The sequence below is a fragment of the Ambystoma mexicanum genome, chromosome 2p, assembly GCF_040938575.1.
Source record: "Ambystoma mexicanum isolate Mex_15411 chromosome 2p, UKY_AmexF1_1, whole genome shotgun sequence".
NCBI classification, from domain to species: domain Eukaryota; kingdom Metazoa; phylum Chordata; class Amphibia; order Caudata; family Ambystomatidae; genus Ambystoma; species Ambystoma mexicanum.
This window is the reverse complement of record NC_090923.1, coordinates 253,870,334-253,886,190: the sequence shown is the minus strand read 5'-3', so window position 1 is coordinate 253,886,190 and position 15,857 is coordinate 253,870,334.

Sequence of the window (15,857 nt, the reverse complement as noted above, 5' to 3'; positions counted from 1 at the left end):
CGCCCAAGGTGCATCATTTTCAAACCCTACAATCAGAAACAGAACTCGCATCAACAAATGTAAACATTCAAATAAAGAAATTGCCATCAAATTTGGATACACTAAAAAGCAGTCATCCCCAGCCAATTCTCACATTATACACAAAAACGATTAGATGAAACCTCAGTCCCTTCCTACCCTCATTATTATTCCACGGAAATGCCTAATTCTCCCATTTATGTTTCCCATTGTGCTACCGCATCCCTTTCTTAAATACATATATTTTTTGTACTATAAATATTTTCTGTATTGTTGTGTGGTATTCCCTTATTTCTTAAAAGTCCCATTAAAAGTCTGCCAAAATATTTGAATTGAAAATGGAGGTTCCCCCGGACAGGCAGGATGTTGGTACATGTCAGTGTCCTCATGGCATACTTCTAATTAGTCCGCAACCACCGCGCGTGTCCTACCGACATCCAGGGCATGCAAGCTAAAATGTCCCACCATAAAGGTGTCCGGGGAAGGATGTCAGGGCCGCGGACGGCCGGTGATGTCATCATGTGACCGCACCCATGCAGCATAATGGCGCAGACAGTTTGCAAGTGCTTTTCCAGCCAATCTAGGGTGTTTCAAGCAAAAACATTACCCTTGCACAGATTGTAAGCTCATTCTATGTTGAGCTGGCAGCTTTTCACACATTTTCAACACCTATTTCCAACTCGGTAGTCCCCGAACAACACGACTGTCCCCTGAGGGTTCCACTAAAGGGACCCATCCATTACTTTTCCTCACTCTCAATCTGGCTGTCCAGGAGAGAGAGCATCTGCAGAACACCTGCTTTTCCAAATCCCTGAAAACCTGATGCAATGGCATCTCCTAAGCCCATCTTTGCTTGCCAAGCACCACCACCACCACCTCAACAACCTGGAGAGCCTCAACAGAGGAACAGGTGCAGTGATACAGAGGAAGATCAAGAAGAAGAAGAGGATGAAGTGGGGCAAATTTTCACCACCGTTGGAAATGTTCCAAAGGCAAATGCAAACAAGGTTCAATGCACTCAGTGCAAAGTTGTACTCAGTCGCGGGAAACCTGGCCTATATTCCTATAGGACTACTTGCATGAGGCTCCTCACCAAATCGAACCACCAGAGTGTTCTGAGAAAGGCAGTACATTTCTCAGGTAAAAGGATGATAACTTCCTAAACCCCATCATCTTCATCTGCTCCTGTCACCACAAAGGATACTCCTTTGGTCCAGAGGATCCCAGCGGCAGCTTCGCAGGCCATACAAAGCGCTGTTGATCCTTGCCTTTCTATGCATGTACTGTGAAGCTCTGATCTATAGGGGGGACCAGTTTCAGACTGCTTTCAAAGCTGCGTTGAAGGAGCATAAGAAACACTGTCACCTACCTGATTAAGGCATGCCCAACATCTTCTTCTCTCTGCCTACCCCTTTGTCCCTGTGGTTTGTGCCCCTGCCCTCCCTACCTTGCCTCTCCTGAGAAAAAAAGGCAAAACAAATACAAAATTGAAAAAATAAATGAAATGTTCCTTTGGGAGTCAGCGGTCATAGTTAAAAAATAAAAGTGCGAAAAACAGTCCAAGAACCCTGCGTATCCCACTAAGTCTGCGGACAGCACTGTAGTCCACGAGCATTTACACATTTTGGGCCTATGGCAATTGGAAATATTGGGCCTCATTACAAGTCCAGCGGTAACCATGCTGGAAATTCTGGCAGGTTACCACCGGACTTTTATTACCATTCCGCCTCCGTGATTGCCAGATTCAACGGTGCATTACAACCCCGGTGACCGAAGGATTCCGGAGGCGGAATTCTGTTAATCCCCATTCCCATGGAGTCCTATTGGACTCCAATAGGACTCCATGGGAATGGGGAAGTGGAAACACCGGCACCATGCTGTAATGGTGCCGGTGTTTCCATGTCAGCCTGCAGGCGGGTGGTGTTAAACCCGCCAGGTCAGACCTGGCGGGTGTCACACCTCCCGCCTACAGGACTCTTAATCAGCCATTCCCGAACGAACGGTGGTGGCGGATTTACCACCACTGTTCTTTCCAGATGGGCAGGATCGTAATGAGGCCCATTGTCATTGTTTTGCATTAAAAAAAAGGGTGGCTCTTAAAAGAACAGTTTTTTTGCAGTTTTTGGCTTTCATATTGTTTTTATTTTTCATTTCACAAACTAAAGTAACTAAATATTTTGCTGACCTTCATTATTTCTTTTCATTTTCACAAAAACTGCTTTAAAGCATGTTGAATGTTTTCCACAAACATCTGATTACCCACATCAGTAAGATGCACTCCATCTCACTGAAAAATGTTGGCCCTATCAAATATACAAGCCGATTCATGGAATTATTAGCGCGGCGCAAGTGGCCAAAAACGTGCGAATCGCAGTGGAATAGCGAAAATCGCAGTGCAAGTGCGAAAATCGCACGAAAAGCAGCGCACATCGATTCATGGAAGGCCGTGCGCGAGAAAACCATCGGATGTGCGATAAAAAATGCGCGGCGCACGTTGGCGCACAGGCCATCTAACGGCGTGCGCCAGGTTACAGCGAAAATCGCACAGGCCACAGCGAAAATCGCACATAGCACGGCGCACGCAACAAAAGTAGGCGGAACACGGGGCGTAACACTCGGAATGGGGAACAACTTGCCAAAATGTGGGCGTCACGGGGGAAGCACAGGGTACAAGTGCGCGGAACGACCACACGCTCGCCTACAACACGTATTCATGGAATAGAATAGGGCAAAAAAGCGCACGCTCAAACCAGCGCACAGGCACAAACACGACCGCCACAAGAAAGCAGGCGGTAGAGTCTCTGCGGCTGTAAGAAATGTGCGCCAAAAGGTGCGCCAACAAATAGCACCTATATACAGCCATGATGAATGCCCAATACTGTGGCCCTCCAGGACAAATGACGTGCAAAGGGGTACCTACAAACACAGACACGCGCTGACAGAAAAAAAACGTGTGCCTGTATACCGGGGTGCGCGGGAAGTCTCACACGTGAATTGGCCGGGTACGTGGATTACAGGGGTGCGCGGGAAGTACCACACTCGATTTGTCAGGGTACGTGGATTTCAGGGGTGCGCGGGAAGTTCCACACGCGATATGGCCGGGTACGTGGATTTCAGGGGTGCGCGGGAAGTTCCACACGCGATTAGGCAAGGTACGTGGATTTCAGGGGTGCGCGGGAAGTTCCACACGCGATTTGGCCGGGTACATGGATTTCAGGGGTGCGCGGGAAGTTCCACACGCGATTAGTCAGGGTACGTGGATTGCAGGGGTGCACGGGAAGTTCCACACGCGATTTGGCAGTGTACGTGGATTTCAGGGGTGCGCGGGAAGTTACACACGCGATTAGTCAGGGTACGTGGATTGCAGGGGTGCGCGGGAAGTTCCACACGCGATTTGTCAGGGTACGTGGATTTCAGGGGTGCGCCGGAAGTTCCACACGCGATTAGTCAGGGTACGTGGATTGCAGGGGTGCGCAGGAAGTTACACACGCGATTTGGCCGGGTACGTGGATTTCAGGGGTGCGCCGGAAGTTCCACACGCGATTTGGCCGGGTACGTGGATTTCAGGGGTGCGCGGGAAGTTACACACGCGATTAGTCAGGGTACGTGGATTGCAGGGGTGCGCGGGAAGTTCCAGACACGCGATTTGGCCGTGTACGTGGATTTCAGGGGTGCGCGGGAAGTACCACACGCGATTTGTCAGGGTGCGTGGATTTCAGGGGTGCGCGGGAAGTTACACACGCGATTTGGCCGGGTACGTGGATTTCAGGGGTGCGCGGGAAGTTCCACACGCGATTTGGCCGGGTACGTGGATTTCAGGGGTGCGCGGGAAGTTACACACGCGATTAGTCAGGGTACGTGGATTGCAGGGGTGCGAGGGAAGTTCCACACGCGATTTGGCTGTGTGCTCCCAGGTATTACCTGTACACCCTCCACGGCCCCTGCAGGCAGCACACACCACAGGGGACTACCCTGCACACCTGCTCATGTCACCCACCACCCCAACCCCCCAGCCACCAGGGACACCCTCCACGAGGCCCCCACCCATGTCTCCCACCACCCCCACCCCCCAGCACTGTGGGGCACCTGCCAGCAGGCCCCCACCCATGTCCAACCCATGTCTCCCACCACCCCCACCCCCCAGCCACCAGGGGCACCCTCCACCAGGCCCCCACCCATGTCACCCACCACCCCCAACCCCCAGCCACCAGGGGCACTTTCCACCAGGCCCCCACCCATGTCACCCACCACCCCCACCCCCCAGCCACCAGGGGCACCCTCCACCAGGCCCCCACCCATGTCACCCACCAGCCCCACCCCCCAGCAGTGCAGGGGCATCCTCCACCAGGCCCCCACCCATGTCTCCCACCACCCCTACCCCCCAGCACTGTGGGGCACCTGCCAGCAGGCCCCCACCCATGTCTCCCAGCACCCCCACCCCCCAGCCACCAGGGGCACCCTCCACCAGGCCCCCACCTATGTCTCCCACCACCCCCACCCACCAGCACTGTGGGGCACCTGCCAGCAGGCCCCCACCCATGTCCAACCCATGTCTCCCACCACCCCCACCCCCCAGCCACCAGGGGCACCCTCCACCAGGCCCCCACCCATGTCACCCACCACCCCCACCCCCCAGCCACCAGGGGCACCCTCCACCAGGCCCCCACCCATGTCACCCACCACCCCCACCCCCCAGCCACCAGGGGCACCCTCCACCAGGCCCCCACCCATGTCACCCACCACCCCCAGCCACCAGGGGCACCCTCCACCAGGCCCCCACCCATGTCACCCACCACCCCCACCCCCCAGCAGTGCAGTGGCATCCTCCACCAGGCCCCCACCCATGTCTCCCACCACCCCCACCCCCCAGCACTGTGGGGCACCTGCCAGCAGGCCCCCACCCATGTCTCCCAGCACCCCCACCCCCCAGCCACCAGGGGCACCCTCCACCAGGCCCCCACCCATGTCTCCCACCACCCCCACCCCCCAGCACTGTGGGGCACCTGCCAGCAGGCCCCCACCCATGTCCAACCCATGTCTCCCATCACCCCCACCCCCCAGCAACCAGGGGCACCCTCCACCAGGCCCCCACCCATGTCACCCACCACCCCCACCCCCCAGCCACCAGGGGCACCCTCCACCAGGCCCCCACCCATGTCACCCACCACCCCCACCCCCCAGCACTGTGGGGCACCTGCCAGCAGGCCCCCACCCATGTCCAACCCATGTCTCCCACCACCCCCACCCCCCAGCCACCAGGGGCACCTACCAGCAGGCCCCCACCCATGTCTCCCAACACCCCCACCCCCCAGCACTGTGGGGCACCTGCCAGCAGGCCCCCACCCATGTCCAACCCATGTCTCCCACCACCCCCACCCCCCAGCCACCAGGGGCACCCTCCACCAGGCCCCCACCCATGTCACCCACCACCCCCACCCCCCAGCAGTGCAGGGGCATCCTCCACCAGGCCCCCACCCATGTCTCCCACCACCCCCACCCCCCAGCACTGTGGGGCACCTGCCAGCAGGCCCCCACCCATGTCCAAGCCATGTCTCCCACCACCCCCACCCCCCAGCCACCAGGGGCACCCTCCACCAGGCCCCCACCCATGTCACCCACCACCCCCACTCCCCAGCAGTGCAGGGGCATCCTCCACCAGGCCCCCACCCATGTCTCCCACCACCCCCACCCCCCTGCACTGTGGGGCACCTGCCAGCAGGCCGCCACCCATGTCCAGCCCATGTCTCCCACCACCCCCACCCCCCAGCCACCAGGGGCACCCTCCACCAGGCCCCCACCCATGTCTCCCAACACCCCCACCCCCCAGCACTGTGGGGCACCTGCCAGCAGGCCCCCACCCATGTCTCCCACCACCCCCACCCCCCAGCACTGTGGGGCTCCTGCCAGCAGGCCCCCACCCATGTCTCCCAGCACCCCCACCCCCCAGCCACCAGGGGCACCCTCCACCAGGCCCCCACCCATGTCACCCACCACCCCCACCCCCCAGCAGTGCAGGGGCATCCTCCACCAGGCCCCCATCCATGTCTCCCACCACCCCCACCCCCCAGCAGTGCAGGGGCAGCCTCCACCAGGCACCCACTCATGTCTCCCACCACCCCCACCCCCCAGCACTGTGGGGCACCTGCCAGCAGGCCCCCACCCATGTCCAACCCATGTCTCCCACCACCCCCACCCCCCAGCCACGAGGGGCACCCTCCACCAGGCCCCCACCCATGCCTCCCACCACCCCCACCCCCCAGCACTGTGGGGCACCTGCCAGCAGGCCCCCACCCATGTCCAACCCATGTCTCCCACCACCCCCACCCCCCAGCACTGTGGGGCACCTGCCAGCAGGCCCCCACCCATGTCTCCCAGCACCCCCACCCCCCAGCCACCAGGGGCACCCTCCACCAGGCCCCCACCCATGTCACCCACCACCCCCACCCCCCAGCAGTGCAGGGGCATCCTCCACCAGGCCCCCACCCATGTCTCCCACCACCCCCACCCCCCAGCAGTGCAGGGGCAGCCTCCACCAGGCCCCCACCCATGTCTCCCACCACCCCCACCCACCAGCAGTGCAGGGGCAGCCTCCACCAGGCCCCCACTCATGTCTCCCACCACCCCCACCCCCAGCCACCAGGGGCACCCTCCACCAGGCCTGCACCCATGTCACCCACCACCCCCGCCCCCCAGCCACCAGGGGCACCCTCCACCAGGCCCCCACCCATGTCACCCACCACTCCCACCCCCCAGCAGTGCAGGGGCATCCTCCACCAGGCCCCCACCCATGTCTCCCACCACCCCCACCCCCAGCACTGTGGGGCACCTGCCAGCAGGCCCCCACCCATGTCTCCCAGCACCCCCACCCCCCAGCCACCAGGAGCACCCTCCACCAGGCCCCCACCCATGTCTCCCACCACCCCCACCCCCCAGCACTGTGGGGCACCTGCCAGCAGGCCCCCACCCATGTCCAACCCATGTCTCCCACCACCCCCACCCCCCGGCCACCAGGGGCACCTGCCAGCAGGCCCCCACCCATGTCTCCCACCACCCCCACCCCCCAGCACTGTGGGGCACCTGCCAGCAGGCCCCCACCCATGTCACCCACCACCCCCACCCCCCAGCCACCAGGGGCACCCTCCACCAGGCCCCCACCCATGTCATCCACCACCCCCACCCCCCAGCAGTGCAGGGGCATCCTCCACCAGGCCCCCACCCATGTCTCCCACCACCCCCACCCCCCAGCACTGTGGGGCACCTGCCAGCAGGCCCCCACCCATGTCTCCCAGCACCCCCACCCCCCAGCCACCAGGGGCACCCTCCACCAGGCCCCCACCCATGTCTCCCACCACCCGAACCCCCCAGCACTGTGGGGCACCTGCCAGCAGGCCCCCACCCATGTCCAACCCATGTCTCCCAGCACCCCCACCCCCCAGCCACCAGGGGCACCCTCCACCTCCACCAGGCCCCCACCCATGTCTCCCACCACCCCCACCCCCCAGCACTGTGGGGCACCCTCCACCAGGCCCCCACCCATGTCTCCCACCACCCCATCCCCCTGCACTGTGGGGCACCTGCCAGCAGGCCCCAACCCATGTCTCCCAGCACCCCCACCCCCCAGCCACCAGGGGCACCCTCCACCAGGCCCCCACCCTTGTCTCCCACCACCCCCACCCCCCAGCACTGTGGGGCACCTGCCAGCAGGCCCCCACCCATGTCCAACCCATGTCTCCCACCACCCCCACCCCCCAGCCACCAGTGGCACCCTCCACCAGGCCCCCACCCATGTCTCCCACCACCCCCACCCCCCAGCAGTGCAGGGCCAGCCTCCACCAGGCACCCACACATGTCCCCCTGCCCCCACGTCCTGACGATACTCAATCATGGCAGTAATGGGCAGCATACCCAGCACAAACACCCAGGCAAGGATTGCATCCACCCACATAGTTAATGCAATTACATGATACAACCCCAATGGCAAGTATGTAAATGAACACATGTCCGTCACACACACATACACAATGGGTGCAAGTGAATGTCAAAACCCATATCATGACATGTATGAAACCAATGAGAAAATACCACAAGTGAAAGTTAAAAAAACATGTATTAAAGATGAAAAATAAGTAAACAAATCAAACATACAACAATGGGGATAACAAAATAAATGGTCCATGTCCGAGAACAAATGTAAAAATAAAAAAATAAAAAGTAATCCAAAAACAAATGTTGTCCAAAGCAATATCATGTGGAAGGAAAATAATGATAAACCATTTCCTCATGGTGAACACAATAATTAATAAAAAAAAGTTTCTTCAAAAAGCAAACTATATACACGAATATTCCAGGGTCCATGAGCCCAACACCATAAATGAAACCTACTACTACCTAATGAAAAAAATATATACAAAAAAGTGGCCATTGTCCGAGCAGTCCAAAAAAATAAAAATGAATAAAGGAAACCTAACACTAACTAACTAAATAACTATATACAAAGGCAGCGGGCAAGTCCTGCGGCTCACTCAGTGATGTTGCTGGCCAGGGCATCATCGAACTCCATGTCGATGTCCTGGAGGCGGGACTCTGTCCTGGCCCCGAGGTCTCGCAGGGATAACCCCATGTCCAGCTCAAACTCCCTGCGAGCTTCCTCGAGGCACTCAGCCCGCCTCAACGCCCGACGAATGGAGAACTCCGCCCTGACCATGGTGAGCCGCTCCTCTTCCGCCCGCTGCTGCTCCGCACCTATCCGCTGGACCAACTGCTCCCACACGGAAGACACCACCATCCCAGGGTTGCCCTGCCCTCCGGCCGATGCCTGCCCCTCTGATCTTGATGGCCCCGAGCCATGATGCCTCCCACGTCGAGCCCGCTGCTGCCTCCGACGCCACTGCCTCTGCCAGCACGACGGCATCCAGGCTGATGGAAACCACCGACGCCGTCGTTCACGTGCCCTGCCCGATGATGCTGTCACATCTTCCATCTGCTGGGGTCCAGTTGCTGTGTTGTCCACCCCTGCTGGACCTCCGACTCCCAACTGTGGCAGGGATGGGATCCCCACCGAGCTGGCTGCATTGGTCGGGGCAGGTCCACAGGGGGCCCTGGCGGCATCTGGGCCGGAAGACGGCAAGGAGAACGACTGGTGTATAGCCTGCACAGAGGAGGAGAGGGCCGCCAGATTGGCCAACACATGCAGGAAACCCCCGAACATGGCCGATCCCAATTGGGCCACGTCGGCACGGTGCACTTCGTGATGACGTGCGTGCTCCTCCCGGGAAGCACGCACGGCATCACGAATCACAGCCGTGCGCATCGCGACCCCAATCAGGACCTTCTCCACACGGCCAGGGGTTCCCACGTCCGCAGGTGGAGGGGTGTCAGGTGACATGGACATCCCCTCTACCTGCGGACGGGCCTGGGACGGGGCATCCCTGCTGGTGCATGGTGGTGCACTCACAGGGTCAGGGACAGCGACATGCACAGGCCCCTCCACGGTGACCTGTGCTGCCTCCTGTCCCTGGCCCTGGACTGCACCACTTGCACCAGCAGGGATGACCCCACCAGGCCCCATGTGTGCCCCAGTGGCGGCCTCCTCCTCCTCTGTGCAAACCACCAACCTGGATGGCTCCTCACCGTCTCCCACCTTAGCAGGCCCCTGTGGGGGCTCACCCACCCCTTCCGCTGCAGCCGTGGGGGCATCCCCGCCGCCTTGCTCCACAGCGCCGTCTCCGCCCTCTTCTTCACTAGCCGCTGCGTAGAGGGAGACAAAGAACACAAGCATCAGGGTACTGTACAATGGTCCCCTAGACAGGAAGCAATAGCAGATGAGCACCACTGTCAAAGTACACTTCCATCATGTCCCTCCACAACACATGGGTCAGTCCAGGCAAAACAAACACAGTAACAGGCATGGTGCATGCCATGGACATTTCCATGCATGTCCAATGGACTCTTGAAACATTCAATGATATGTAACTCACATGCATCATGGCTCATGCCTATCACATGCACACACTTCACCTCAGTCACATCAATCTGGCCCCAAACACACCAAACACAGCGGATACAAGGGTAATTTGGCTGCTTCACTGAATCTGTGCATTGTCACACACATGTGTCATGCATCCATGGCATGCACAAGTCACAGACACGCAGGTCAGGCACACAGACATGGCTACCATATATGTACCTGGCATCAGCACCCATCCCTCACCCCCACCCATGTCCAGGTACAGAGACTGGCATGCTCTCATGTTCAAAATCTGCATAGGGCTCCCCATGCGGCATTTGAACACATGCAACAACCATGTGGGTCACACATCACTGGTCGCACATGCATTACCATGATGTCCCTGCACACATACATGCATACATGGACTATGGCACACATACAGGCAAGTATCATAGAACCAGCACACCGCAACATGCCCTGTCTCACACAGTAATGCTTGGACACTTATCGCTCAACTCCAGACGGGCCTCCCTCTCAAGGATCTGGGCGTGGAGCGCTGGGCGTACGCGTTCCAGGACCCTCATCTGGATGGAACTCATGCGGCCCCGGCCCCCCTCCACGAGGCGCCGGGCCTTCACAAGGGTCCTGGACCTCAAGTCCTCCCAGCGCTTCTTGATCTTCTGGACGTTGCGGGTTGCCACCCCCTCCGCGTTGATGGCAAACACACAGTCGGCCCAGATCCTCTCCCGTCCTTCCTTGCTGGCGCGGGACGATCCAAAGAGGGCATCATACTGCCCCAGGACATGCTCCACCAGGACACCAACTTCGGTGGCAGTGAAGCTGGTGCCCCTCTGCCCCTCTGGCCTGGGGTTGCCACTGGTGCCAGATGTGGAAGTGCCCGACATGGCAACCCCAGAGGCAGGTGTGGGTGGGCAACTGGGTCCTGGGGCTGGGCTGTGGAGCGATGTAATCCCAGTCGGGAGTCTTCAGTTCCAGCAGGGGTGGACAAAGCAACTGGACCCCTGCAGATGGCTGATGTGCAGGCACCAAATGGCAGGGCACGGTGGCAGCAGGCAGGCAGGCAGGCAGGCAGCAGCAGATGGCACGTGGGAGGCTGCTTGGGGCACTGGGGGGCAGTAACTCGGCCTTCTGGGCAGGAGCGTGGTCTTCCGTGTGTTTTCGCGTGGCCAGCTTGATACGGAGTGATTTGGCACGTGAAAATCCTGCACGTCAGCGTGAAATCCGAGGAAAGGCCCTTAGCGCGTAAGCGCGTCAGCACGCATACGCGATTCTATTGGACCAGAGTCCCTCAGCGCGTAAGCGCGTCTGTGATGTGACCCGCACGGGTGTTCCCCACTCAGCACGTGATGACGGAGCACACGTGGAAATACTGCACGTCAGAGTGTCATCGCGTGTAATTGGACAAAAGTGCGCGTACACGCGATTGGCCTATGTACGTGTATTTCAGGGGTGCGCAGGCACTTACACACGCAAGTACGTCAGCGCACCTGTATCCCGTGGTGCGTGGGAATTTCCACACGCTATTGGACTGGGAACTGGATTCCAGGGGTGCGCGGGTCACACGCTCGCCTAGAACACGCGCAAAGCATAAATTTGCGCACTTTAACAATAACAAGCTCAGACGCCAGGATGAACATACCGTTCCTAGCAGCAGTGGCAGTGGGCTACCAAAGGAGGAGGAGAAGGATAGTCAGGGCCAGAATATTCACACCCAGAACCAGCCTTTTCGGGATGCCTGATGACCAGGTGTATGGGAGGTACAGGTTTCCACCACACATAATACTGGACCTGGTGAGTGAGTGGGAGGATGACCTCACATCACCCACCCTGTGCTCCCAAGCACTCAGCCCCCTGGAGAAGGTCCTCAATGTACTGCACTTCTTAGCCACTGGATCATTTCAGCGGACAAGTGCCATAGTGGGTGGGGTGTCACAGGCCACCCAGTCACGCTGCCTACACCAGGTCTTGAACATCATCACTGCACGCCCATCAGTCCGCAGGCACATATACCTGGCCAGAACACCTGCAGAAAGGCATGCTGCCGCCCTGGATTTTTACGGTGTGGCACGATTCCCCAAAGTGCTAGGTGCCATCGACTGCACCCATGTGGCTCTACGTCCCCCCAGGGCATCTGAGCACATCTATAGGAACCGCAAGCACTGGCATTCCATCAACGTGCAGGTAGCATGTAATGCCAAGGGAATCATCACCTCAGTATATGCCAACTATCCCGGGTCCACCCACGACAGCTTCATTTAACGAATGTCCACCCTAAGCCGGGACCTAGAAGCTGGGCGGCATGGCGATACATGGCTGCTTGGTGAGTATGTATGCCACTGCACATGCATGCATGTTGGATACTGAGCAAGGTCACAACCCCACCAATGATACCAATCACCACCTCCACAGGGGACAGTGCCTACCCTCTCAGCCCCCACATGATGATGCCAATTCGGAACCCCACCACGCCACCCGAGGTAAGATATAACACAGCCCACATTACGACCCGGGGCATAGTGGAGCGCACATTCGGAGTGCTAAAGTCACGCTTTGGCTCCCTTGACCGTTCTCGCGGGCAGCTGTTATACGCTCCCCCAGTAGTGTGCAGGATCATAGTGGCAGCATGTGTCCTGCACAACGTTGCAACACGCCGGGACCTGGCCGTGGACATGGTGGTGGCCCCACATCCCCAACCACATGCACAGCCGCTGCGCATGGGAGGGGAAAGGGCACGGGGGGAGGCAGCCCGTACACAGCTAGTGGCTAATTACTTCACATAGTGATCACACCCCTGTGGAGTGCACACTGGCCTAGCACATTCCATCTGACAATCAATGATGACTCAACCTGACACTGATCCTGAATGTCTGGAGATTCAACCGTGAAAAGCATATCAGCCTGAGATTGTTCACCTGGAAGTGTTACAATGTGTGCATCCCTACCCACACACACCACCAATGCAGTTTTGTGAAGAAACACATTCAAGCAGCTAAAATGAATACCCACTTGCTAAATGCAACAAGAGGACAGTGCCATGTCAGCCAACCCATCCCCAGCACCGCCACACAACACACCGTGCCATGTCATGCTATGTGCAGGTAAACAAAGTAATCCCCACAACATGACAAGTGGCACGATGTACAGTGTCCCCAATTGAAACTTGCTACACCTGAAATGCTCACTGTAATGCAGGACCAACAACAAACTTGAGCAGGTACTACCATTAACATGACTTCACTAATGTAATAAATCAGTAGTCTCACCACCTGGAAATACCTGCACTCCCACCACTTCCAACTGTACAGTGTTGGCGCCATGTAAAGTTGTAGGTGCACTGCTGCCAACAAGGACCCCATCTCCAGACTAGAGGGCCTTGTGTAGACATGAGGAAGTGACCTGCAAATTGGGAGGCAGACACAGATAATGAGTTACACATCAATGCAACATGCAGTGTACAACAGAACAGCAATATGCACTAGGAATGTATACACAGTATTGACTAGACTACCCACACATGTAGTGGGAGTCCAATGTCACCATGTACTTCAATGTCACTTGGGCACACCCTTTGCAAGCCCATGGAAACGGGAAGCAGGAGGGGTGTGTGTGACTCAAACCCAGGCATCTGAACCAAATACATGACAAGCCTGCATGTGCTCAGCCACAATGCAGCGTATGCCCACAGGAACCACAGAAGCCAACAAATTGTCCCAAAAAAATTGGGAAAAATAAAAAAATAAAAATAAAAATAAAAATAAAAATAAAAAAAATAAATGGGCATTAATGGGCCCGGGGGGGTTGGGGAGGCCACCCAGGAGGTCCGAGGACAGGGTGCACACCAAAACCCACCTGTGTGGATCCTGGGGAAAAAAAACACCTCCATGGGCTCATGGCCCACACGGCTACCCTATTGTGGGAGTATCACTGCTGTCGCTATTATCACCCTGTGCAGCTGCATTCGGAGGTGGTTGCACTATGGGAGGCAGCCCACGCAAGGCCCTACTCTGTTCCTCCATGGCTGCAAGCATGCGGGTGTGGTAGGTCTCGTTCTGGAGTATGAGGGTGCGGAGGTCCCCATGCAACAACTCACGGGATGCCCGGACCTCCGCCCTCGTTGCTTGCATCTCAGCTGAGAGCGTACGGGTGAGACGCTCCAGCTGCTGTTCTGTCCTTTGGTGTGTTGAAGCCTCAAGCTCAACAAGAGTCGTCCTGAGTTGATGGAGCTCCTGCCTCAGGGCTTCCCTGTGGCCCTGGGACTCTATGGAGATGGCCTCCTGCAGAGTCGCCAGTGCCGCCCGCCTTTCCCTGTTGGACGCCAACATGTCCTCCCTGTGTGACTGGCAGATGGAGTCGGTTGCCTGCTCTAGTCGCTCCATCAGCCTTTCAGGGGGGACAATGGAAGTGGCCACCCTATCCATGGCCTGAGCCATCATCTCGGATGATGCTGCCTGTTGGGTAGCCATACCGTAAATGGATTGCTCCCATGCGGTATTGCCAGGTGGCATACGGCCACCACGTCGGCGGGCACCACACCTGTCTGGGGCAAGGCGGACTGCGCCTTGCTGTGCCGGCACTGCCTGAGGCTGCAGGACTGCATTCCCCCTCTGATCTGCTGGCCCAGGAACAGGATCAGATGTCGCGGAGTGTGACCCTGCATCCGTAACCACCAAAGGCCTAGCTGCCAACACTGACATCCCCATTGAGGGTTCTGACCCTGGTGCAGGTGGGTGGGACAGAACAGAATCCCTCCCTGGAACACTCACCTGCGACGGCACGTAGGTCTCATCATCCGAATCAACAGCTGAGTACAGCTCGGGGGAGGTGCAGCCAGAGACACCCCTTGAGAGCACGACCTGCAGCACTTGTGGGTTCTCACCCACCAGCACACCACGTCCCTCACTGGTCGTTGGTCGGCCCTCTGACCCCTCCTGGCTCTGCACCATCTCCACAACCCCAGCAGTATCAGGTGCGTCTTCCCCTGCAAAGACATAATAACAAAGAAATGGAAACAGGCATTAGCACCATGGCACACAATGAGGGCTGAGAAGCAAGAGAACCAGTACTTGATTGACACATGTCCCACATGACTAAGACCCTCCCATGCATGCACCCTCACTGCGTATGAAGGGCAGGCAAATGGCACACACTGATGACACAAAGATGGAAGATGAACACATTTCCTGCATGCTGCCTGGCAGTGGCATCACACATTAGCCTGTGATTGCCAGGTGACACACACATGCCATCACACAGATGGCATGTACCATTGCTATTGAGGCAAGATGGAGAGGAGGGCAGCACTTATTCATTCAGTCCAGTTCCCGCATGTAATAGCTTTTCTAATTCAAACAGGTCTGATTTTCACCTGGAGCTGGCAGTCCTAAATGGCCCAATTGCACAGGGACATGTGTGAACATATGATATCCAGGTAACAAAGTCACTCCACTTTACCATAGCCATGCCAGACATGTGACTAGAGGACTGAGAAATGCCTAGTATAAGTGGTGGAATGCAAACAATCTGTCTGAATGAACAGAGAAAAATAAGCAACAATGTTGTGGCAAGGTGACACTTGAAGGGCAACTGGCGTGCTGTTGGGCTAGATGTCTACTGTTGGCAGAAGGGATACTGCAATGGCCAAATGCAGCTGCGCAGGATGTATTGCATGAAGCACATGGCTGACCCATACGACTCAGGCGCACACACTCTCACCTGGCACACAAACAGAAGCCCTCACACACACACCATGCACATGGATGACACACACATGCATGTGCACTCACCGGACAATGCCTCGTAATCAGGCAGATCTCCCACGCCTTGGATCTGTTCCTCCGTGACGTAGGTCCCAGCGACTGACTCATGTGGA